Source organism: Aethalodelphis obliquidens, unplaced genomic scaffold (assembly GCF_003676395.1).
Source record: "Aethalodelphis obliquidens isolate GAN/ISIS:26980383/991018 unplaced genomic scaffold, ASM367639v1 scaffold165, whole genome shotgun sequence".
NCBI classification, from domain to species: domain Eukaryota; kingdom Metazoa; phylum Chordata; class Mammalia; order Artiodactyla; family Delphinidae; genus Aethalodelphis; species Aethalodelphis obliquidens.
In genome coordinates, this window is record NW_020838109.1 from 82,040 (window position 1) to 107,200 (window position 25,161).

Sequence of the window (25,161 nt, forward strand, 5' to 3'; positions counted from 1 at the left end):
TGATGGAAGCTGACACCGAGGGCGTCACCACGTGCGGGGTGATGTCAGTGAAAGAATCCCATGGCGAGGGCCTGCCTGAGGACCACGCACGCCCGGGCCCTCCCCGCCCCCTGCCTGCAGCCCTGTGCCTGGGAGTGGAGCTGGTGCATCGCGTGCCCGACGTCGTGGAAGTTGGTCTCCCGCTCATCATGCTGCAGCAGAGAGGGCAGGTTGGGCGTAGGCTTGGTGAAGTTGGCCACCATGGCCGTGATGGCGATCTGGCAGCTCCCATCGTGCTGTAGGCAGCCCGGCTGCAGGCCGAAGCAGACCTCGTGCCCGGACTTCCCCACCCTGCGGAGGGACGTGGATGGGGCCCCGCTTCCACAGAGGAGCCCCGGCCCACGGCCGACAGGTTCCGCCACGCATGCACCGAGGACAGAGGTCAGGTAGAACTTGCCGATGGATGACCTTGCCCGAGGCCGCGTCCCAGACCATTTAGAGCCTCACGTCTTGGTGCCCTCCTCCAGGTCGAAGGTCAGCCCCAGCAGCTCCTGGGAGATGCCCAGCAACCCGCGTGTGAGCGCCTGCATGGGGAAAGACTCATTGAGCAGGTACTGGTTCACGTGGTAGCGCGTCTCCTCCCCCTGGTTCATGTAGTAGCGCAGGTCCCAGGCGTTGATGGTGCCGTCAAAGTGCAGGCCCCGCCTCTGGCACTCGGCCTCCTTTAGCTCCAGGATCACGGCCGCTCCTGCTCCCCGAGGGGCTTCAGCTTCTGGGCCAGCTCACCTGCGGGCGGAGGGGAGAGGCTCGGCTACGTCCCTGGGGCGGCCCCCCAGCCACCCCCGACCCCGCGCCCCTCGAGGCAGAATGAAGGGTCTGGGAAGGTGACCCCCAAGGGCTGACACAGTGGGGTCTCAGGCAGCACCACGTCCGGTCAAGGTCCGCCTGACCCCGTCCCCACTGGGACTCAGGGGGAGGTGGTGTTACCTAGGACAGTGGCCACCACCTGGCTGGTCTTGTCCATTTTCATCTCCAGCACGGAGTCGGCATGCGTGCGGAACCCCAGCAGGCGGGACTTCAGGGCCTGCAGCCTCACCAGCTCCCTGAGGATCACGCAGTTCTCCTGGAACCCAGAGACGGAAGGCGCTGGGGACCGAGGGCCACGCCCTCCCCGCGGGACCCGGGCCAGGTCTCTGCAGGCGGGCAGGGCTCCCAGGCCACTGGCGGGCACAGCCAATCCCCCTCCCTCCTCCTCCTGGCCCGGATTTCTAGACACTTTGGTGCTGTCCTAACACGTGGTCTTTATTAACACAGGTCCTTTTGGAACCAGAAACGGCATGAACGTGATGGGCTCTAAGGCCAAGGGCAGGAAGAAATGCGGCCAGTCTTTCCAGGAGCCACCAAGGGGCCTCCCCGAGCTCAACAAGACAAACACGGCTGCCGTGCAGACAGTAGCTCAACCCCACGGCGCCCGAACATCCAGCCCCTGGACGGTGAGACACCTGTTGCTGCAGGTGGCCCGTGGCTCACTGATGAGGCCCAGCCCCAGGCATACGCCACCTTCTCTGGGGCCACCTCTCCGGTCTGCAGTGGGGTTCTCCTGGGAGCCCCCAGTCACCACAGGACCAGCGTGGCCTGTCTGTAGCCCAAGAAGGTGGGGACACAAGACTGTCCCCCGTGCCCCCCGCATCACCCGCGAGGCCAAGCGAGCACCAGTGGTGTCTGCGGGGAAGATGAAGGGCTCACGCACAGCCCCCATCTACAGAAGCAGAGACTGCAGCCACATGCGCTATGGAACAAACACAAGTGTCCATGCAGGACCCGATGTCTGAATGTCAAGGCCATGCCCGGGCCACAGTGAGAAGGTGCATCCCCCATGCAAGCCACAGAGAGGGGATGGGGGGGCCATCTGCGATTCTGAGCTCATCGGGTATCACCCCAGAGGGAGAGGGAGAGGGAGAGAGGTAGACAGAAGTACAGAGGGAGAGAAAGAGAGAGGGAGGGAGAGACGGCTCTCCCTTCCCTGGGGGTTCTCTAGTGCAGCCAAGGCTGAAAACCACTGCATTTTGGGAGATGGGTCCTCGTGGAAGAGTTAAATAGTAGCTCATGGCATTATCGACACATACTAAAAAGGCCCCAAATCTTGGGGAGTCAGGGAGGGGAGTGTCGGCTGCCTCGTAAACGAGGAGAGATTGGGCATCAGGGGAGGTGCCTGTGCAGCCTGCGCCCAGGGCCCCGCAGACTTCATCTCCCAGCGGTGGTCCTGGGCTGGGACTTCTCTCCCAGCAGGGAGGTCAGGCTGTCCAAGCATCAACGTTGACTTCAGGGCTGATCTAAAAGGCGCCTGGTGTTTGTTGAAGCAGAAAAAAGAGAAAGCAGTAGGGAGAGGATGGGAGTGGGAGGGGGAGCCCCCCTCCTCAGCACTTCTACCGCTCTCCCTCTCTCTCTCCCTTTCTCCCTCTCTCCCTCTACCTCGCTGCCTCTCACTCTCCCTCTCCCTCCATCTCTCCCCCTGCCTCTCTCCCTCCCTCTCTTCCTGTCCCTCCTTCCCTGTCCCTCTCTCTCTCTCTCTCCCTCTTTCCCTCCCCCTCTCCCTCTCCCCCTTTCCCTCTCCCTCTCCCCCTCTCCCTTCCTCTCTCCCTGTCCCTGTTTCCCTGTTCTGCACGCTCTGTCTCTCCCTCCCTCCCTCTCTCCCTCTCCCTCCCTCCCTCCTTCTCCTCCCTCTCCCTCTCGCTCCAACTCTCCTTCTCCCTCCGTCTCCTCATCTCCCTCACTCCCTCCCAGAGAGGCAGAGATAAGGCAGAGGGAGAGAGGGAGAGGGAGAGATGGAGGGAGAGGGAGAGGGAGGGAGAGGGAGAGGGAGAGGGAGGGAGAGGGAGAGGGAGGGAGAGAGGGAGAGGGAGAGAGGGAGAGAGAAAGAGGTCTCTTCCTCTCTCCCTCTCTCCCTCTCTCCTCCTTCTCTCCCTCTCTCCCTCTCCCTCTCTCTCTCTCCCTGTCCCTGTTTCCCTGTTCCGGTCTCCCTCTCCCTCTCTCCCTCTCCCTTGTCTCTGCCTCTGCCTCCATCTCTCCCTCTCTGAGAGGGAGTGAGGGCGAGGGAGAGATGGAGGGAGAGGGAGTGACAGAGGGAGGAAGAGGGAGAGAGGAAGGGAAAGGGCGAGGGAAGGAGAGGGGGAGACAGAGGGTGAGAGAGGGAGAATCGGAGGAGGGAGAGGGAGGGAAGAAGAGACCATTTTCCCTCTCCCGCTCTCTCTCTCTCTCCCTCTCTATCTCTCTCTCCCTCTGTCCCTCTCTTTCTTCCTCTCTCCCTCTCCCTCCATCTCTCCCTCTCCCTCTCTCCCTCTCCCTTATCTCTGCCTCTCCCTCCATCTCTCCCTATGTGGGAAGGAGTGAGGGAGATGGAGACATGGAGGGAGAGGGAGAGTTGGTGGAAGAGGGAGAGGGAGGAGAAGGAGAGAGGGAGGGAGAGAGGGAGAGACGTCTTCGCTCCCTCCCTCTATCCCTCTCTCCCTTTCCCCCCCTCTCTCCCTCTCCCCCCTCCCTCTCCTGCTCTCCCTCTCCCTCTTTCCCTCTCTCCCTCCACCTCCTTCCGTCTCTGGAGAGGGAAGGAGGTGGAGGGAGAGGGAGAGGGAAAGAGGGAGAGGGAGAGCGGAACAGGGAAACAGGGACAGGGAGAGAGGGAGGGAGAGGGAGAGAAGGAGGACAGAGGGAGAGGGAGGGAGGAAGAGACCTCTTTCCCTCTCCCCCTCCCCTCTCCTCTCCATATCTCTCTCCCTCTCTTCCTCTCCCTCCATCTCTCCCTCTCCCTCTCTCTCTCTCTCCCTTGTCTCTGCCTCTCCATCTCTCCCTCTCTGGGAGGGAGTGAGGGAGATGGAGAGATGGAGGGAGCGGGAGAGTTGGAGGGAGACGGAGAGGGAGGAGAAGGAGGGAGGGAGAGGGAGAGAGGGATAGAGTGAGGGAGGGAGAGAGGGATAAAGAGATTGAGGGATGGAGGGAGAGAGAGACGTCTTTCGCTCCCTCCCTCTATTCCTCTCTCCCTCTCTCCCCTCTCTCTCCCTCTCCCCCCCCCCCTGCTCTCTCTCCCTGTCCCTCCACCTCCTTGCCTCTCCAGAGAGGGAAGGAGGTGGAGGGACAGGGAGAGGGAAAGAGGTAGAGGGAGGGCGTGCAGAACAGGGGAACAGGGACAGGGAGAGAGGAAGGGAGAGAGGGACAGGGAAGAGGGACGGGGGAGGCGGGAAGAGGGAGGGGGAGGCGGGAGAGAGACGGGGGAGAGGGAGGAGGTAGAGGGAGGGGGAGGGGAAAGGGAGAGGGATGTGGGAGAGCGAGGGGGAGACGGAGGTGGAGAGGGAGTTGGGAGAGGGACGGGGAGAGGGATGGGGAGGGGGAGAGGAAGGCGGGAGGGAGAGGGAAGAGAGAGAGAGAGAGGGACAGAGGGAGAGGGAGAGAGGGAGGGGGAGAGGGACGACAGGAAGCAGGGAGAAAAGAGAGAACACACCATCTACATTTCTGTCAAATGACACCGGGGATCCTTACACAACCAGGAGAAAATAACACAGCGAGGCTCTTTCTCAGCTGGAACTGGAACTGCAGATGGGGCCAAACACCAGGGTGGACACACGTGTCCAGCTGCCGCCCCAGCCCCCTGAGTCTGGTCACCAGGGCTCTGAGTGTTTGCTCCAGGGACCTGGGGTTCACCCTGTCACCCTGGAGGTCAGGCCTAGACAGCAGGACCCCGGGCTGGACACATAGAGGGAAAAGCATCCCCACAGGACAGCTTGTGCGAGCCGATTCAGCTGCGAGATTCTAGAGGCCTGGGATCACCCTGTGGCCCATGAAACCCAGGAGCCAGGAGGGTCTTGCATCGGGATTCCTGTCCGTTGGACTGTAACGTTTATGTAAGGAATCTTGGAAACAGTGGTAACAAGACTGAATTCGAACGAGCTTTAGGATATTATGGACCACTCCGAAGTGTGTGGGTTGCTAAAAACCCTCCCGGCTTCGCCCTTGTTGAAAATGAAGATCCCCGAGATGCAGTGGATGCTGTCTGAGAACTAGACGGGAGAACGCTCTGTGGCTGCCGAGTAAGAGTGGACCTGTCGAATGGGGAAAGGAGAAGTTGAAATCGTGGCCGCCTCCTTCTTGGGGTCGTCGCCCTCGAGATGATTATCAGAGGAGGAGTCCTCCCCCTCACCACAGATCTCCAAGAGGGAGAAGCTTCTCCCGCAGCCGGAGCAGGTCCCTTTAGTAGATATAGGAGAAGAGAGAGATCACCGTCCCAGGAGAGAAATCGCAAGCCGTCCCGATCTTTCTCTAGGTCTCCTAGCCGATCCAGGTCAAATGATAGGAAATAGCAGACCACTTTGCAAGAGGAGTGGTGCACAGGAAATAACTTCATTTGACAGGAGTATGTACAGAAAATGCAAGTTTCGTTTGAGACTTCCGAAGCTTGATGCACTTTTTAAATGTTTTAGCTGTTCACATTTGTTTGTCTCTTGGGACAGTGACACATAAAGGTGTCATTCTCTATGGTTTGAAATGGGTCATATGAGGCATGTAATATGAAGAATTGTTTCTTTACAATGTTCTCTTAAGCAAAATTGAATTTGCTTTGAATTATTGGTCTTACCTAGACTGATAATAAAACTCTAACCCCTGCCCACCCAAAGTGTGATGTTTATTATTATGGAAACAACACTGGCAAACATTGAAAAGACTTTCTGTAGCTGGGATATGGTATGCAGCTGTAGTTAAGCAAGCAGTCTTTAAAAGGTGCTGTGAACACAAGCCAGCAGGTAGAAATGAAAGCCGCACCCTTACCCTAGATTAGAGGTTTAAGAATTCCACTAGCCTTCACACTGGACAAGAGGTTGTCCAGTGAGTTTAGAATCTAAGAAGTTTCAAGGAAGTTAGTTTCCCTTTGAGTTAGGTCATAAGTCCCCTCTGTGATTGCTGTACATGAATACATAGCTCTTTGTAATGTTTTCTGGAAGTTGAGATTATCAAGATACCAATGTCCTGCCAGATGAAGAGTATATTGTAGAGCTGAACTTTGAGTTACTGTGCAATTTTTTTTTTCATGCTGTCATTTGTAATATGTTTTGTGAGACTCCTTGGGATTAAAGTTTTGGTTCCAAAAGGAACAAAGAAAAAAAAAAAGGATCCACCTGCCAATGCAGGGGACACGGGTTCGAGCCCTGGTCCGGGAAGATCCCATGTGCCGCAGATCAACTAAGCCCGTGGGCCACAACTATTGAGCCTGCGCTCTAGATCCTGGGAGCCACAACTACTGAGCCCCCATGCCACAACTACAGAAGCCCGCACAGCTAGAGCCCATGCTCCGAAAGAAGCCACTGTAATGAGAAGCACGTGCCCGCAACAAATAGGAGCCCCTGCTCGCCGCAACTAGAGAAAGCCCGTGTGCAGCAATGAAGACCCAACGCAGCAAAAAAAAAAAAAAAAAAAACAGAAAAAGACGATACTGGCCAGGTGATCAAGGGTAAAATTGTTTGTCACAAGTCCCGTTGATGGTGTGTATCCTTGATGTGTGTATCCTTGATGATGTGACCTGAGGAGAATGACATTTTTATCTGTGTCTGGATCTTCCGCCCCAAACCCCATAACTCCAGCCCAACCATAAGAAAAACATCAGAAAACCAACAGACAAACAAATTGAGGGACAAAATACCTGACCAGTCCTCCTCAAAACTTTCAAGGTATCAAAACCCAGGGACGTCTGAGAAATGTCACAGCCCAGAGGAGACTGGGACAGAAAAAGGCTGTTAGGGGAAAGCTAGGGAAATTCTAATAAAGTGTGGACTTTAGTTAATAATAACGTATCCATCTCGGTTCCTTAGTTGGATAAGCATGTCGTACTAACGTACTAAAGTACTAACGTGTTGGAAATAGGGTTACTGGGTCGGGGGTCCACAGCACTCTGTACACTCTGTACAGATCTTTGCAACTTCTTTGTAACTCTAAACTATTCTAAAATTAAGCAACTACTAAACAGAGATAAGGATGTTATTTCCCTGATTTGAACATGCCTGAGTTTGTTTTCATGGTCACATTTGTGCTATCTGGATGTGTCTTGGAATCAGTAGCAAAGGAGAGTTGCCAGCCCCTGGGAAGATGCGGCTGGTTTGCAGGTGGCTTGCTCTGGAGCTGAAGACCACGGTGGGAAGTCTGCAGCCTCGGGCTGCACTTAGAACCATGGGAGGGGATGGGCCAGCTCAGTTAGGGATGGAACCTCTAAATAAAACTCTTTTTCTTTTCCATTATGGCTTATCACAGGATATTGAATAGAGTTCCCTGTGCTAGACAGTAGGACCTTGTAGCTTATCCATCCTATATTTAATAGTTTGCGTCTGCTAACCCCAAACTCCCAATCCAACCCTCCCTCCCTCTTTCTCCCCCTTGGCAACCACAAGTCTGTTCTCTGTGAGTCTGTTTTTGTTTCGTAGACAAGTTCATTTGTGTCGTATTTTAGATTTCACATATAAGAGAGATCATATATGTGTCTTTCTCTTCTGACTTACTTCACTTAGTATGATAATCTCTAGGTCCATCCACGACGTTGCTGCAAAAAGCATTATTTCATTCTTTTTATGGCTGAATATATTCCATTGTATATACGTACCACATCTTCTTTATCCATTCATCCATCAGTGGACATTTAGGTAGCTTCCACATCTTGCCTATTATAAATAGTGATGCAATGAACATTGGGGTGCATGTATCTTTTCTTTCTTTCCTTTTCTTTCTTTCTTTTATTTTTTTTGTCACACAGCATGTGGGATCTTAGTTCCCCGGCCAGAGATGGAACCCATGCTCCCTGCACCGGAAGCACAGAGTCTTAACCACTAGACCACCAGGGAAATCCCAGGGGTGTATGTATATTTTTGAATTAGAGTTTTCTCCAGATCTATACCCAGGAGTGGAATTGTAGGACCCTATGGCAGCTGTGTCTGTTCTCTGCACGTCTCACATCAACCACCTGCACTCCAATCCTTGCTCTCAACGTCATCTTCGGGGAACACAACCTGCGACAGGGACCTTGACAAGAAGAAATGGCTCAGGGAAAAGCTACCTGCACAGGGAGGAGATAGAGGCCATCGACCCTGGGGTGCGGTGGGGAGAGTGGACACAGAGATTTGTCATTTCATCCCTGATACTCAGCCCTCCTGGCTGCCCCACTCTAGGTCACCTCGGGATACAGAGGTGACCCGGTTAGAGTCCCAGCCTGTGCAGGAATCTAGGGGCACCAGCAGGTCTGAATAATATTAGTGCAGGGTCTCCCCCATGGCACTGGGGTTATTTGGGGCAGGTCATTCTCTGCTGGGGGCCCCTCCTGGGCACTGTGTGGGGTTCAGCAGCATCCCTGTCCCCACCCATTTGATTCCAGGGGCCCCTCCCCCCCAGATGTGACAACCACAGATTTTCCCCAGACATCACCGAAGAACTGGGTGAGGCGGAAGCAGGATGGCCCTGGGTGAGGACAGCTGTGTTGAAGCAACCAGCCTGGCTTAGGGCAAGGTCTGCCCCAATCCTGTCAGAGCCTGCGTTTAGAACTGCTCCTTCCCTCTCCCACCTCCCATGCCCTGCAGTGGTCTCCGAGACATCATCCCCATGTAACAAATCACACCTTCTCAGTTTACTGTCCCCAGCACCTAGAAGAGTGTCTGCTATGCAGTAGATGCTTCATAAATACTTGCTGAATAAAGGAGTTGAATAAAGGGATGAGTGGATGAATGAATGAAGGTTACCATGGAAGGAGGGGGGAGATTCCCTTTCTGGCTCTCGGGGGTTGGGATATCAAGTGAAAGATCCATCCTAAATAGGCTGACCAGCCTTCTGGGGTTCCCTGGAAATGAGGGTTTCCCCACAGTTCCAGCGCTCAAACCTGAGCAGTCCTGGGCAAACTGGGGGCGGGTGTTGGTCACCCTGTGTAAACACAGTAACAATTCCAACTGCAATAGCAATGGCCAAGGACCTCTACGGTCTTATTGACCAGGCCCAGTTCTTTAACTGGCGGGGAAGGGTGGGCCGGGATTGGAATTCCGGTGATCCAGGGTGGGCGGGTGAGGGCACACCCCGGGCTTGTGTAGGGGAGTCCAGGAAGGTTCTGGAGGAAGTGACAGTGACACAGGAGGGAGGGAGGAGTCTAAGGAAGAACATCCCACATGACAACGTGTGCCAATGGCCCTGGGCCCAAGGTCACACCTGTTCAGGGCTTGCTTTCTTTTTTTCTAATTTACTTTTTCCCACATGGATATGCAATTGTCCTAATGCCATTTATTGAAAACTCCTTAATTTCCCCACTTTCTGTCATATCAAGTTCTCATCTGTTTCTGGACCTTTATTCTCTACCATAGAGCTATACATCCCATCCTTGCACCACTAGAGCTGTTTCATCACTATAACTTTATTTTTTATTCATTTATTTCTTTGGCAGTGCCGGGCGGCATGTGGGATCTTATTTCCCTGACAAGGGATCGAACCCACACCGCTTGCAGTGGAAGCTCAGGGTCTTAATCGCTGGACCTCCAGGGAAGTCCCCAGGGCTTGCTTTGACATCAAGCGAATGGTGGCGGGTGGGCACGGGGAGCAGCTGTCTGTGAGCCATCCTGTGTAGAAATGCAGGGTGGAGGGCAGGACAGCTGGAGCGGGAGGGGAAGAGGCGGAGGAGGGAGGGAGGGATGGTGGGCGGGCGAGAGACAGACAGAGAGTTTCCGGAGACACTAGCTCTGGCCGTGTCCTAGGGCATGAAAGCTGAAAATAGCTCCTAGTGCCGGGAGCCTTGGAGCCGGAGCCTGGGAGCCAGGATGACTGGCTCTCCTCCCTGGTGTCTGTGTGTGTGTGTGCGGGGGCGGGGGTGGTGGGCTCTGGACTTCTCAGGCTGGGAATGGGGTGCACGGAGCAGGGACGGAGAAGGGATCCTTCTCTCTGGGACCTCGCAGGCCATCCTTAGCTCACAAAGCTGAGCCACTCCTGGCCCTACGAGTGGGGGGCTTATCCTCCCTGTCCCCTGGATCACACCCCCTCACATACAACTTCCCCTTGTGTGCTACCAGCAACCAAGAGAATCTGTTTTTAAAAGATTTGGGGGAGGGGGGTAAACATACAAACAAGAGCAGAATGGATACTTTTTCAGAATGGGAATGGCTCTGTGTAACCCCATCCCCAGGGTAACCAGAGTCCTGACCTCTAACACCCTTGACGAGTCAGCCTTGGTCTGGGCTTGCAGACCCACGGAAGCTTCCTCATCCCCTCCTTCAGACCCCGTCTCTCCCTCGGCGTCTTTGTGAGAGGCACCCGAGGAAGTGGGACTGCTAGGCTGTACTGCTGCTAGAACTCCACCTGGGCTCCACCAGACTCCAGCCCCCTGCCCTGTGCACCTCTGTGACCCTGAGGCACCTCAACTGGTAGGAGCGGCATCACCGCAGAAGAGACACAGAAAGGACAAGCGTTTGGCTCCCTGGCTGGCAAAGAGCAGGTGCTCAATTGTCATAAGTGTCCGTATCATTGAGGGTTCTCCAGACAAACAGAATCCATAGGGTGTGTGTGTATATACACACACATGTACATATGTACATGCATACAAAAATATACAGCTGTGTATATATGCAGTACGCATACAGACATATACACATATAGTATATGCAATACGCAAATACATATATACACACATATATATAATGCATAGTTTGTATATATACAGTATGTCTACACACATATACACATAATATTTACAATAGACACATACATATACACTATACATACACACATATGAAATGTATAGTTTGTATATATATAAAGTATGTTCACATACATATAACATATGCAATATACACACCTAGGTACGTCTATATCATACATATATACACACATACAAAGATATTTAGGTGTGTATATATACAGTATACATACATACACATATAATATATGCAATACATACATGTACATACATATAGACACACATGTACACCTACATATAAAAGCATGTAGAATAAAAACATATATGTACTGCATCTATAAATTCATCGTATATATACATACACATATAGGATACCTACACATACATATATACAATGTATACACACACATACACACCTATATGTAAATATGTGCATGTACATACACATATAAATACATAGGCAAGTGTGTATCATTTCCTCTAAGATCAGGAACAAGGCAAGGATATCCACTCCTGCCACTTTTATGCAACATAGTTTTGGAAGTCCTAGCCACAGCAATCAGAAAAGAAAAAGCAAATAAACGGACCCAAATTATAAAAGAAGAAGTAAAACTATCACTGTTTGCAGATGACATGATACTATACATAGAAAATTGTAAAGATGCTACCAGAAAACTACTAGAGCTTATCAATGACTCAGTAAAGTTGCAGGATACCCAGAAGTCTGTTGCATTTCTACATACTAACAATGAAAGATTGAAAAGAGAAATTAAAGAAACAATCCCATTTACCATCACCTCAAAAAGAATAAAATACCTAGGAATAAACCTACCTAAGAAGACAAAAGACCTGTAGTCCAAAAACTATAAGACACTGATGAAAGAAATCAAAGGTGACACAAACGGATGGAAAGATATTCCATGTTCTTGGATTGGAAGAATATTATCAAAATGACTATATTACCCAAGGCAATCTGCAGATTCAATGTAATCCCTATCAAATTACCAATGGCACTTTTCACAGAGCTAGAACAAAAAAGTCTTAAAATCTGTATGGAGACACAAAAGATCCTGAATAACCCAAGCAATCTTGAGAAAGAGAAACAGAGATGGAGCAATCAGGCTCCCTGATTTCTAACTATACTACAAAGCCACAGTCATCAAAACAGTATGGTAGTGGCACAAAAACAGAAATATAGATCAATGGAACAGGATAGAAAGTCCAGAGATAAAGCCACACACCTATCGTCACCTAATCTATGACAAAGAAGGCAAGACTATACAATGGAGAAAAGACAGTCTCTTCAATAAATGGTGCTGGGAAAACTGGACAGCTTCATGTAAATTAAAAAAAAAAACTCAACATGGATAAAAGACCTAAATGTAGGACCAGATACTATATAACTCTTAGGGGAAAACATAGGCAGAATGCTTTGCGACATAAATTTCAGTAATATTTTTCCTTATCTCCTAGAGTAATGGAAATAAAAACAAAAATAAACAAATGGGGCCTAATTAGACTCAAAAGCTTTTGCACATCAATGGAAACCATAAACAAAATGAACAGACAACCCATAGAATGGGAGAAAATATTTGCAAACAATGTGACCAACAAGGGATTAATCTCCAGAATTTACAAGCAGCTCGTGTGGCTCAATATCAAAAAGCAAACAACCCAATCAAAAAATGGGCAGAAGACCTAAACTGACATTTCTGCAAAGAAGACACGCAGATGGCCAAGAGTCACATGAAATTTGCTCAACATTGCTAAGTATTAGAAAAAGGCAAAGCAAACTACAGTGAGATATCACCTCACACCAGTCAGAAAGGCCATCATCAAAAAATCTGCAAACAATAAATGCTGGAGAGGGTGTGAAGAAAAGGGAACTTTCTACACTGTTGGTGGGAATGTAAATTGGTACAGCCACTATGGAGAACAGTATGGAGGTTCCTTAAGAAACTAAAAATGGAGCTACCATATGATCCAGCAATCCCACTCCTGGGCATATATCTGGAGAAAAACATGGTTCGAAATTATACATGCACCCAATGTTCATGGCAGCACTGTCCACAATATCCAAGACATGGAAGCAACCTAAATGTCCACCAAAAGAGGAATGGATAAAGATGAAGTGGTACATATATACAATGGTATATTACCCAGCCATAAAAAATGAATGAAATAATGCCATTTGCAGCAATATAGATGGACCTGTAGATTATCATACTAAATGAAGTAAGTCAAAGTCAAATATAATATGATATCGCTTATATGTGGAATCTTAAAATAATGATACAAATGAACTTATTTACAAAACAAACAGACTGACAGACTTAGAGCATGAACTTTTGGTTACTGGGGAGGGAGGGGTGGGGGGAGGGATAGATAGGGAGTTTAAGATTGACACGTACACACTGCTGTATTTAAAATACATAACTAACAAGGACCTACTGTATAGCACAGGGAACTCTGTTCAATATTCCGTAATAACCTAAATGGGAAAGGAATTTGAATAAGTACTTATACATGTATATGTATAACTGAGTCACTTTGCTGTACACCTGAAACTAACACCACATTGTTAATCAATGATACTCCAATATAAATAAAAATTAAAAAAATAAAGATAATGAGATTCCTTTAAAAAAAATAAAACATACACATCTTGACATTAAAATACCGAAAAAAACCCCATGTTCCAGAAGGATATCAACAATATATTATTCATATAAAGTTTATAAATTAATAGAAGCCTACTATGTATTTTAATTAACATTATTTATATATGAGTTCATTAAGTTACTCTTTATTAATATTTATATACATTTATATATGTTTATAGTAATAACAATATATAAATGGTCTGGGTGAATTCCCAAGAAGATGAAAAACATGGAAATTTATAGAAATGAGGGGAATTGTAGAGGAGTAGTTATCTAAAATCTATGAGGTGAAAGGAACTGTAATTGCTAACTCTAATTTTTCTTCCTTTTCTTTTTATAGGCATATAAATGCCAATAATTTTTAAAATCTCATAGTTGGTATGTGCCTGAAAGTTACCAGCCATACCTTTTATTTATTTGAATATTATTTTATAAGATTGGAATTAACATTAAAATGGAAACAAAAAAATGTGTAGACATAGATTTTTATAGAGCGAGTTCCATGGAGGCCAATGCAAGGAGGGGAGACATTTTGAGAAAGAATTACTTTGAACTTGACTTGCAAGTTGATAACTGTTGGGGAAGGGAGTTTAATGCAACATAAACTAAGAAATGTTATTTTATTTCCTTCTAGCCTTTGAAATGTTTCAACTGAATTTAGTAGTCTAAAACTTGGCACTGAAGAGCTAGTAAATAAAGATATTCATTAAATTCAGCAAATAAGTGGAACCCCTTTTCCACTTGATGACAAGGTAGATAATCTTCATGCTTCCTGAATTCTCCCTTAGGATTGATATTACTGGAGGTGTGTGTATGTTGGTGTTATGGCCCCACTGGGTCATTACTTTTCTAGTTTCATTACTTCATTTGTTAGATCTTCTCTCAAAGGGTCAGTTTACTGGTTGAGTTTTGTCTCAATGCAATGCCAGCTTTAGTATGTCAGAGCTGTTACAATCCCTGAGATTGGTTTTAACCCCAGCTCTGACTTTGTCTGTCTCTGTGCCATTTTTTTCTATCTGCAAAATGGGGACAACTACTGTAGAAGGTTAGTGCATGCAAAGGTGTTAATACAAGTAATATCCTTATAAGAGTGAGTGGCATGCTCAATAAAAGTAAAAAGAAAACAATAATATTCGTGGGGGTTCTCTCAGTCATTCTGTATTTCTGTCTGCAACTTCTTTTTCTAATGACTGGAGCAAAGCCAGGTTTTCAATACAATATCCTCTTTAACTTTATCATATTACTATTATAAATAGAGAGCTTATCCTTTTTGGTTCAAATCCTTCAGTGTTTCTTAGAAATATTTATGACAATGATAAAACTCACAACATTTCACTGGGCAAGCTGCCTCTGACATATTGTGTTTTCTAGACTTAAACCTACTGCAAGTTTGAATCCTCTTTGGTATGAGCTGTGCTTTTCTTTCTCAAAGGGCAAGAATACATCATTGTATTATTTCTAAGAATGTCTTTTATATTAAATCTGACACCAGCCTTTCCTTTACTCATACTGAATGATGTCACTTCAGAAAGCATTTGAAGACTTGCATAAGAAACATTTCAGGGAGGAAGATACATAGCAAAATTGTGGAGGTAAGAATGGATTTAGGTATTTTCTGCTTTTTACAATACTGGAATAGCTTGTAACAGATTAATTCAACTGCTGGAAAAAAAATAGGTTAAGTTCGTTAAATTAAAAGAATATTATTTGTGGGCATCAGAGAGATACAAAGCTAGAGTAGATTTGATGGACTAAGTCCTAAAAGAAGGAAATGCATCATTGTGAGTCTGATACTCTGCACCACTTTTTCACTTAGGTAACTGCCAATTCATAAGCCAAATTATCAAAACACGGTAATATAGATCTATCTCACCACCATAGCCAATTAAATGTTGACCAAAGAAGCTAGAGAAAAAAGAACACATAAGGCATGAGTACACTTATATAAATTTAAAGGATTTTTTGTTGGTAGGAGTAATTATTTTAAAGAGAATGAGGTTTAGTTCACAGGAGGGTTCATATGAGAAGAATCTGGCATGCTAGTTATGACCAATTTCTCCATCTATTGATAGCTAGATGGGTGTCCTTCCTTGTGAAAATATACAATTTGTGAACTCTGTATGTCTGACTTTAGTAAATATGCCACTAATAGTTAAAATTTTCCATTTGTCAATGTTAGGAAACAAAATCTTGTGTCCTAACTAGTGCTTGGTTCAATGCAATGACAATATGCACATTCAGTCAGAGTAATTAATAGAAAAAGAGACTTACTTTTACTTAAAAGGAAATAAACTTTATCTTTTGATGGGAAAATTAGGAAATTAGCTTCATTAATTCTTCCTCTCCTTCACCTGTCTGCCTGCCTGCCTGCCTTATTTTTTCTTTTACTCTTTCAACAAATATTTCTCATCTATACTCTGCCAGATGCTGTACATAATATCTGGGCATTCTGTCAACATTGAACTATTTTTGGTGAGATGAGAATCTCAATTTACAAAATAAGATCATGGAGAAGAAATCTATCAGATAGAAAGTTCAGACAAAACATTTGTAGGAGAAGTGAGAGACTCTAGTGCTATATAAGTCAAGGGAAGAAAAGATTGAAAGAGGGAGCAATTATTTGAAGGAAGGGATGTAGATATTTTAATTGGAGAGACGGGGAAAAATGGAGAGGAGGGTGGAACTACTAAATGGGAGGTTAGGCAGTCGGCAGTCAGAACCCTAAATGGAAACAATGCTTTCAGCAAGTTAGATTTGAGCTAAAGAGGTATATGTGGTTCTGCGGTTTAGAGTTTGTGATTGCTTGTCTTTAGATCAAAGAGAATGGAACATGTACAGGCATACCTCGGAGGTATTGTGGTTTGGTTTCAGACCACTGCAATAAAGAAAATACCACAATAAAGTGAGTCCCAAATTTTAAAAAAATTCCCAGTTCATATAAAAGTTATTTTTACACTATAATCTGTTAAATTGCAGTAGCATTATGTCTAAAAAGACAATGTACATACCTTAATTGAAAAATACTTTATTGCTAAGAAATGCTAAACATAATCTGAGCCTTCAACAAGTTGTAATCTTTTTGCTAGTGGAGGGTCTTGCCTTGATGTTGTTGGCTACCAACTGACCAGGGTGGTGGTTGTTGAAGGTTGGGATGGCTGTGGCATTCCTTAAAATAAGACACCAATGAAGTTTCCCATATCAACTGACTCTTCCTTTCATGAACAATTTCTCAATAACATGCAATGCTGTTTGACAGCATTTTACCGACAGTAGACTTCTTTCAAAACTGGAGTCAATCCTCTCAAACCCTGCCACTGCTTTATCAACTAAATTTATCTAATATTCTAAATCCTTTGTTGTCATTTGAACAATCTTCAGAGCATCTTTACCAGGAGGAGATTCCACCTCAAGAAAACACTATCATTGCTCATCCATAAGAAGCAACTCCTTATCTGTTAAAGATTTATCCTGAGATTACAGCAATTCAGTCACATCTTCAGGCTCCACTTCTAATTCCAGTTCTCCTGCTACTTTCAAAGTCACCCATTAGGGTTGGGATCAACTTCTTTCAAACCCATGTTGATATTTTGACCTTTTCTCATAAATCACAAATGTTCTTAATGGCATCTAGAATGTGGTGAATTTTTTCCAGAAGGTTTTCAATTTATTTTGCCCAGGTCCATAAAAGGAATCACTATCTATGTCAGCTATAGCTTTATGAAGTGTATTTCTTAAATAAAACTTGAAAGTCAAAATTTCTCTTTAATCCATTGGCTACAGAATAGATGTTGTGTTAGCAGGCATGAAAACAACACGAATCTCATTGTATATCTCCATCAGAGCTCTTCGGTGACCAGATGCTTTGTCAATGAACAGTAGTATTTTGAAAAGAATCTTTTTCTGAGCAATAGGCTTCAAAGGTGGGCTTAAAATATTCAGCAAACCATGCTATAAACAGATGTGCTGTCATCCAAGCTTTGGTATTCTATTTATAGAGCACAGGCAGAGTAGATTGAGCATAATTCTTAAGGACCCTAGGATTTTCAGAATGGTAAATTATTGGCTTTAACTTCAAGTCACCAGCTGCCTTAGACCCTAGCTAGATAGTCAGCCTGTTCTTTGAAACCAGGCATTGACTTCTCTTCTTTAGCTATGAAAGCCCTAGATGGCATCTTCTTCCAGTATAAGGTTGTTTTGTCTACATTGAAAATCTGTTGTTTAGGGTAGCCACCTTCATTAAGGACCTCAGCTAGATCTTCTTGATAACTTGCTGCAGCTTCTAAATCAGCACTTTGCTGTTTCATCTTGCATGCACTTAACATTAATGGAGACAACTTATTTCCTTAAGCCTCATGAACCAGTCTCTGCTAGCTTCAAACTTTCCTTCTGCAGCTTCCTCACCTCTCTCAACCTTCATGGAATTGAAGAGATTTAGGGCCTTCCTCTGAAGAGATTTAGGGCCTTCCTCTGGATTAGTCTTTAGCTTAAGGGAATGTTGTGACTGGTTTGATTTTTTGATGCAGACCACTAAAACTTTTTCCATATCAACAATAAGGCTGCTTTGCTTTCTTGTGTTCACTGGAGTAGCATTGGTAGTTTCTTCCAAGAACTTTCCCTTTGCATTCACAAGTTGATTAACTGGCAGCGCAAGAGGCCTAGTTTTCAGTCTATCTGCTTTTAACGTGCCTTCCTCACCCAGCTGCATCATTTCTAGAGTTTGATTTAAAGTAAGAGACATGTAACTCTTCCTTTCACTTGAAAACCTAGAGGTCATTGAAGGGTTATTTACTGACCTAATTTCAGTATTGTTGTGTCTCAAGAATAGGGAGGCCCAAGGAGAGGGAGAGATGGAGAATGGCCCATCGGTGGAGCAGTCAGAACACACACATTTATTGATTAAATTTGCTGTCATATAGGTGTGGTTTGTGGCACCTCAAAACAATTACAATAGTAACGTCAAAGATCACTATTCGCAGATCACCATAACAAATAATAAAACATTTTGAAATAAGCAAGAATTACCAAAATGTGATGCAGAGTCTCAAAGTGAGCAAATACTGTTGAAAAATGGTGCCAATAGACTTGCTTGATGGAGGCTTGCCACAAACCTTCAATTTGTAAAACATGCAATATCTGCAAAGGGCAATAAAGCGAAGCACAAGAAAACAAGGTATGCCTGTATACATGCTAATGGAAATGGTAGAGAAGGAAAAGGTAGCAATACCAAAGAAAAGAAAGAAAAAATAATGGCATAACTTTGTTGAGATATCAGGTACAATGGGATCCAGAGCCAGGGAGTGGAAGTGGAGGGGAAGACAGGAAAGTGTTTGGTAAGAAGACAGACGTCCCCTCCTGTTCAATAAGTAATAAAGAAAAAATAAGAGCATGTGCTGTGGGGATTGAGGGTAGGAAATTGAGGTAGTTTTGTCTTTTGGGCCTTTTAAGATTTTGTGATATATCTGAAACATTAGTAAGAGAAAAGTATCTACATGTTCATAGAAATGTACATCTTTAAAGGATGAAATTTACTTTAGGTATATTAAATCACAATAATCCTGCCTTTAAAACGAGAAAAAATGAGTTACATTGAACTACCTCCCCTTTTTTTTTTTGCTTCATCATGTAACGATACAATGATAATAAAAGTTATTTAGTCTCGGGAAAAGAAGAATGCAAAAATTATAAAATTATTTGTACAAATTAAGAAAAAATTATAATTTAGATGGTGAACAACTTGTTACTGTTTTTGATGATAATCAATGTATTTATATCACACTTCATGATTTCTAGTTCCTTAGAAATTGGGTAGACTGGCACATTTTTCTCTATTAAAATGATAAATGATCTTAAGTGATAGTAATGGATATGTTTATCAAATAATAAAAGCAATAAATAAGCTAAGAGTAGTAGCTTCAGTACATACTTATTAAATGTAGGATATATTGTATTTTTATTACTAGTGATGTGGCTGTTTAAGAGAAGTAATTGTCATGTATGATTCTTTTTACAGTTAGTTATAAATTATTTCCTTATCATGCTTTAAAGATGTCTAAAATATTATGGTTTCAGAATTAGGAAAGATCAAATGATTTTTTTTTACAATTCATATATTCCTAAATTATCTTTATGAATCATAGCTAACCAAAAACTTCAAAATTCTGGGCCCAATAAATATTACTGACAGAATAATCATCTTAATTTAGTAATAAAGGTACTATTTTTTTAAATTTATTTATTTTTTTGCGGTACGCAGGCCTCTCACTGCTGTGGCCTCTCCCGTTGTGGAGCACAGGCTCCGGATGCGCTGGCTCAGCATCCATGGCTCACGGGCCCTGCTGCTCCGCGGCATGTGGGATCTTCCTGGACCTGGGCACGAACCCGTGTCCCCTGCATCGGCAGGTGGACTCTCAACCACTGCGCCACCAGGGAAGCCCTAAAGGTACATTTTTAGTACTATATAGCACACTAACTAATACATAACCTTTTTAAGAATATCAATCACAAATTTGCAGTATTTTTCCTGTTTGTGAAGAAGCTGCTTGTAACACTTTTTTTCCAGAGAAAGCCTTAGGCTGTGCTAAAGGATGAGGGCATGTTTCATATAGTGATAAATAACAACAAAAAATGAAACATCAAAAGTAGTGTGAACTACAACATACATGGAAATTTATTGAGATACTATTTCTAAGATTTAAAAAATCTTTAGAATTTATTCATTTAAAAAATTATTTTTAAGCAGTATCCCATATATAACAAACTCTTTTGTTAAGCCCTTTGTAATGTAGGAGTTTGAGAGGCTAATGTTCCTTTTCTAGAAGGATTATATCTATAGTGTCAGGAAGCAGCATAACCTACTTTTCATACCATTCAAGTACCACAGGGGTATAAGCTTACATTGTAAAATTTTTTACTGGAACATTTGACCACTTGATTGTTGTAAAAAGTTCAAACAAAAATGAATGTTTTTTGACATTCTATTACATTAAATATTACTTTCCTCTATGTCTGATATATTTTGCTGTATTTCCTACCAAGCATATATGAAGAACTCTGAATTTATTTTCTACCATAAATATTTATCCTATATTGTGTGTTTATTTGTTTCTGTGGTATGTTAGAGAAATAAGTCTTGACTACCTTCTGGCTTTCTAATTCTTTTTCTGGATTGTGCATTCTGTTATTCACACTACATGTAGATTTTTTGTTTTCATTTTTGTCTTTATTAGGACTTCCCTGGCAGTCCAGTGATTAAGACTTTGCCTTCCAATGCAGGGGGTGTGGGTTCAATCCCCTGTCAGGGAGCTAAGATACCACATGCCTCGTGGCCAAAAACAAACAAACCAAAAAACCATAAAACAGAAGCAATGCTGTAACAAATTCAATAAAAGACTTTAAAAATGGTCCACATCAAAAAACATTTGGCTTTATCATCTGAAACCTCTACTTGCCTCTTTCCAAAATAAATGCTTATTCATCTATTTTTGCTTTTCTGTTTATAATACAATATAGATAATAATACTGTATGTACTTTTCAAAAATTCTTTTCTCTAAAAGATATTTTGAGTATTGCTCATGTCTTTAAGTATGATACTTTGTTTCTTTGATAGTTATGCTACCTCAAATATATGTTTTTCTTATTGTAATCCAGACCTTTGCTTGATCAGCACAGATATCTAGAGGGATACCACTCTAGTTAGTTTCCTTAGTTAAAAGAGGGATGTTTTCCTGAGTATGGAGACAATTCTGATAAGAAATAAAATGTCTTTGCTCCATGATTCTACATGAGAGTTGAGAGGACTCACATTTGAACAGGTTCTTCCATTGAATTCTCTCTCCCTTTTGTTTAAAGAGGGGGAGCTACTTTTTAATCCTACTCTCACATTCATTATATCAGAGTGGTTTCATTGTTCTTTAGTCAATTGTTTGGGAATGAAAATCCAAGGGTCATTCCATCGCCCAGCTCTCAACTCTCCCACATATATTTTGCTAATAATGAGGAATTATACTAAGAGTATTTTTTTTGATGGACTTATTCTTATTGGTGTTGAGTGGTAGATTTTATAGGTCTTTGGATTTGAACACCTTCTGATCCAATTTGCTGTAGAACTTAACAGAAATGAAGTACTGCTAAAAGCAAGAACAAATGGGTTCTGATTTTTAATTCTAGAACTATTGCAGATTTAATATTTTTATATTTGTTCTGCCATTTGAAATGGATTCTGATAGGGAGAGATAAATTCCTGTATATAATAAAATTCCTTGGGTAAAGCTCACTGGTTTCTTTAATAAAGCCTTTTTCTTTGCTCCTTCCAACATCTGTCAATAAAAATGTAATTACTATTTTTGTCAAGAGAAAAGGAAAATACTTGTTTTGTTTTTCAAGTGTCAGAAACAAAACCCTTACCTCACTAAAGAATAAGACAAAGATGTTCACTATGACTAGTACAGTTTTACTCAGCATTCGAGGTATTAACTAATGCAATTAGGTAAGAAAATTCAGTTCTAATCTAAATAATTAGAAAGGAAATAAAACTACATTCATCAACAGAGTATATGACTGAATATTAGGATAAAACCAATATCAACACAATAACTGCCAGAAATGTGACAATAAAAGTAAAACAGTAAATACGGGATATAATGAGAGAGAAGATTCAATTTGAGTTAACAACAAAAAACAGTTACAGAAAAGTGCCTCAGTACAAACCTAAACAGTAATGTGCAAAACTGGAATGCACAGAGTATATATTATTAAACAGAAAGAAATGTCTATGCTCTTGAATAGGAAGTTGTAACTTCATAAACTATCAATTTTCCATAACCTAATTTATAGATTTAATTAAATTCATATAAAATAAAATTTCCAACAATTGCTTTTCATGGAGCCAGCTAACTTGATTATGATGTTCATTTGGAAAACATGAGTAAGCAAAATAAATAGACAAAGAAAAAGTAGAAAAGCAATATTAGGGGTTGTTCTTCCAGCTATTTAAACGTATAGCTTCTATAATTAATTGTGTGTGGTATTAATGCACAAATATAAGAGCAACATATCAAAATTTAAAATACCAGGAATATACACAGAAGATAGTAAAATTTGCTAGCTGATAAACTTGGCATCACATTACAATGAAAGAAGGTTAACTTTTTAAATAAATTATTTAATAGATATTCAGATGAGTATAGAATTGAACCTGTATGGTATTGTATAAAGGATAAATTCCAGATGGATGAGTGATCTAAATAGTAAACAGTGAAATAATACAGATGTTAAAAATGGTTAAATTCCTTTGTAATCTTGGAATGCGTAATACCATTGTAAAATTCCAAAGCAATAGTAATAGTGATTGATAAATACAACTCATTTAAAAAGCAAACAAACAAACCAAATCAGACTTTACATGCATTAAAAATAAAAATCAAAAAGGAAATCACAAATAGGAAACAAAGGAAAAGTATTTATAATTTATGTCACACACTTAGAATCTGTAATATCAATAAAGAAAATGAGATTATGTAAATTAAGTATATATTTAGAACTGAATATAGAATTTAAAAATATTAAACTCATATAAATATTAAATTTACTTACCTATCTGACTGGAAAAATCCAAGTTTGAGAATATACTGTAATGACAAGGCTATGGGAAAATAGGCATTTTTCCACAATAAAATGAAAAATGTTATATTCCTTTGATGATATCAACAATATATACATTTACCCTTTCACCTAGCAATTTCAATTCTAAGAATCTACTCATTCTGCTTTTTATAATGAGATATATATTTGTGCAACAGTTTCTTCATCTTTTCTTGAAAACTTCCTTTTATAAAATTAAGAATTCACTAAATACAATCTTGTAAGTGATTTAGTGCATAGGGAATTTCTGGACTCAACAACATGACCTCATTCTTCTTATGTTAGGGCATTTAATGCTTACTTTTGGAGTGTCTTTGGCAATTGAACACTGTATAACTTCTATCTTTGGACTAGTTATTCTATGGTACTTATACTCAGTATATGACTATTATATGGGTACTTCTACTCAATATATGAATACTACAGTGTAACAATGGAGACACAAGTCTAACGCAAGAAAAGCATTATCACAGTGTCCACCTAAATATTGGACCTCCAACTTAACCTAGGCTGCAAGAGATAAAATCAGCCTGTTAACCATTTTTGTCTGTACACACTGACCTCAAATATATAAATTTTATTTTCTCTTCTCAAACCTAAAATACATTAAAAATTTTAAGCTGTAAAAGATAATACTGATCTCTTCTCCAAGAATGACTTATACACAAATATGTTCATTTTGGCGTTATTTATGACATTAAAATTTTAAAACAACCCCAAATTAATGGAAGGGCTTGAATGAATAAGTTTTGTTATACCTGCCCAATTGAATACAAAGAATCCATAAAAATGAATGGGGAAAATTTTTATACATTGGTATGGAGTCATACCTTCATGCAAATATTCTTAAGAAGACAAGGAAAAGGTGCAAGAGAGTTTGTATGTGTATGTACACATATTAGCTGCATTTTATGAAAGAAATGAAGAAAAATATGCAAATATATATTTGAAAAAGGAAACACTGAAATAACCACAATTATAATACAAATTGTTTCTTTTAAAGAGTGAAAGGCATAGATTGGAGAGAATAGGAAGAGAAATATGGTGTTTGTTTTTCTAAATATTTATCATTTTATAGTTTTGCCTTTGGAATGGTATAATTTTACATATTTAAAAACCAAATTATGGTATCACACTTTCTGATTTCAAACTATACTATAAAGCTATAGTGATTATAACAGTATGATGCTGACATAAAAATAGACATAGACAAATAAACAGAACAGAGAACCCAGAATTAAACCCCCATATATATAGTCAACTCATATATGACAAGAGAACCAAGAACACCCATTGTGGAATGGATAGTCTCTTCCTCAAATGGTGCTGGGAAAACTGGATAAACACATGCAGAAAAATAAAATTGGACCCCTGTATTACACCACTCACAAAAATTAACTTGAAATTTCAAAAACTTAAACATAACACCTGATACCACAAAACTCCTAGAAGAAAATAATTGATCTTGGCAATGAGTTTTTGGATATGACACCAAAAACACAAACAAAAGCAAAATTCAACAAATGGGACTATATAAAACCAAAAACTTCTGCACAGCAAAAGAAACAATAAAATAAAAAGGCAACATACAGAATGGAAGGAAATGTTTGTAAACTGTATATCCAATAAGGAATTAATATCCAAAATATAAAAAGAACTCATACACCTCTGTAACAACAAAAAAAATTTTAATGCCCTGAAGAACTAAATAGACATTTTCCAAAGAAGACATCCAAATGACCAACAGGTACATGAAAGTATGCTCAGCATCACTAATCATCAGGGAAATGCAAATCAAAACCCAGTAAGATATCACCTCACACCTGTTAGAATGGTTATCATCAAAATGACAAGAGATAACAAATGTTGGCAAGGATATAGAGAAAAGGAAACCCTTCTGCACTGTTGGTGGGAATATAAAGTGGTTCAACCACTATGGAAAACAATATGGAGGTTTATCCAAAAATTAAATAGATCTACCATATGATCCAGCAATTCCACTCCTGGGTAAATACCCAAATAAAAACATGACATTGAAGAGATATATGCATTCCCATGTTATTGCAGCAGTATTCACAATAGCCAAGATACAGAAACTATCTATGTGTCCATCGATGGAAGAATGAATAAAGAAGATGTGGTGTGTGTGTGTGTGTGTGTGTGTGTGTGTGTGTGTGTGTGTGTGTGTG

At 42.3% G+C, this 25,161-nt stretch overlaps 1 pseudogene; it reads left to right on the forward strand.

Annotated features, from left to right (window-relative positions):
- The first annotated feature begins 4,811 nt into the window (after positions 1 to 4,811).
- Positions 4,812 to 5,512, forward strand: LOC113616570 (serine/arginine-rich splicing factor 3 pseudogene; annotated as a pseudogene).
- Positions 5,513 to 25,161: the final 19,649 nt, after the last annotated feature.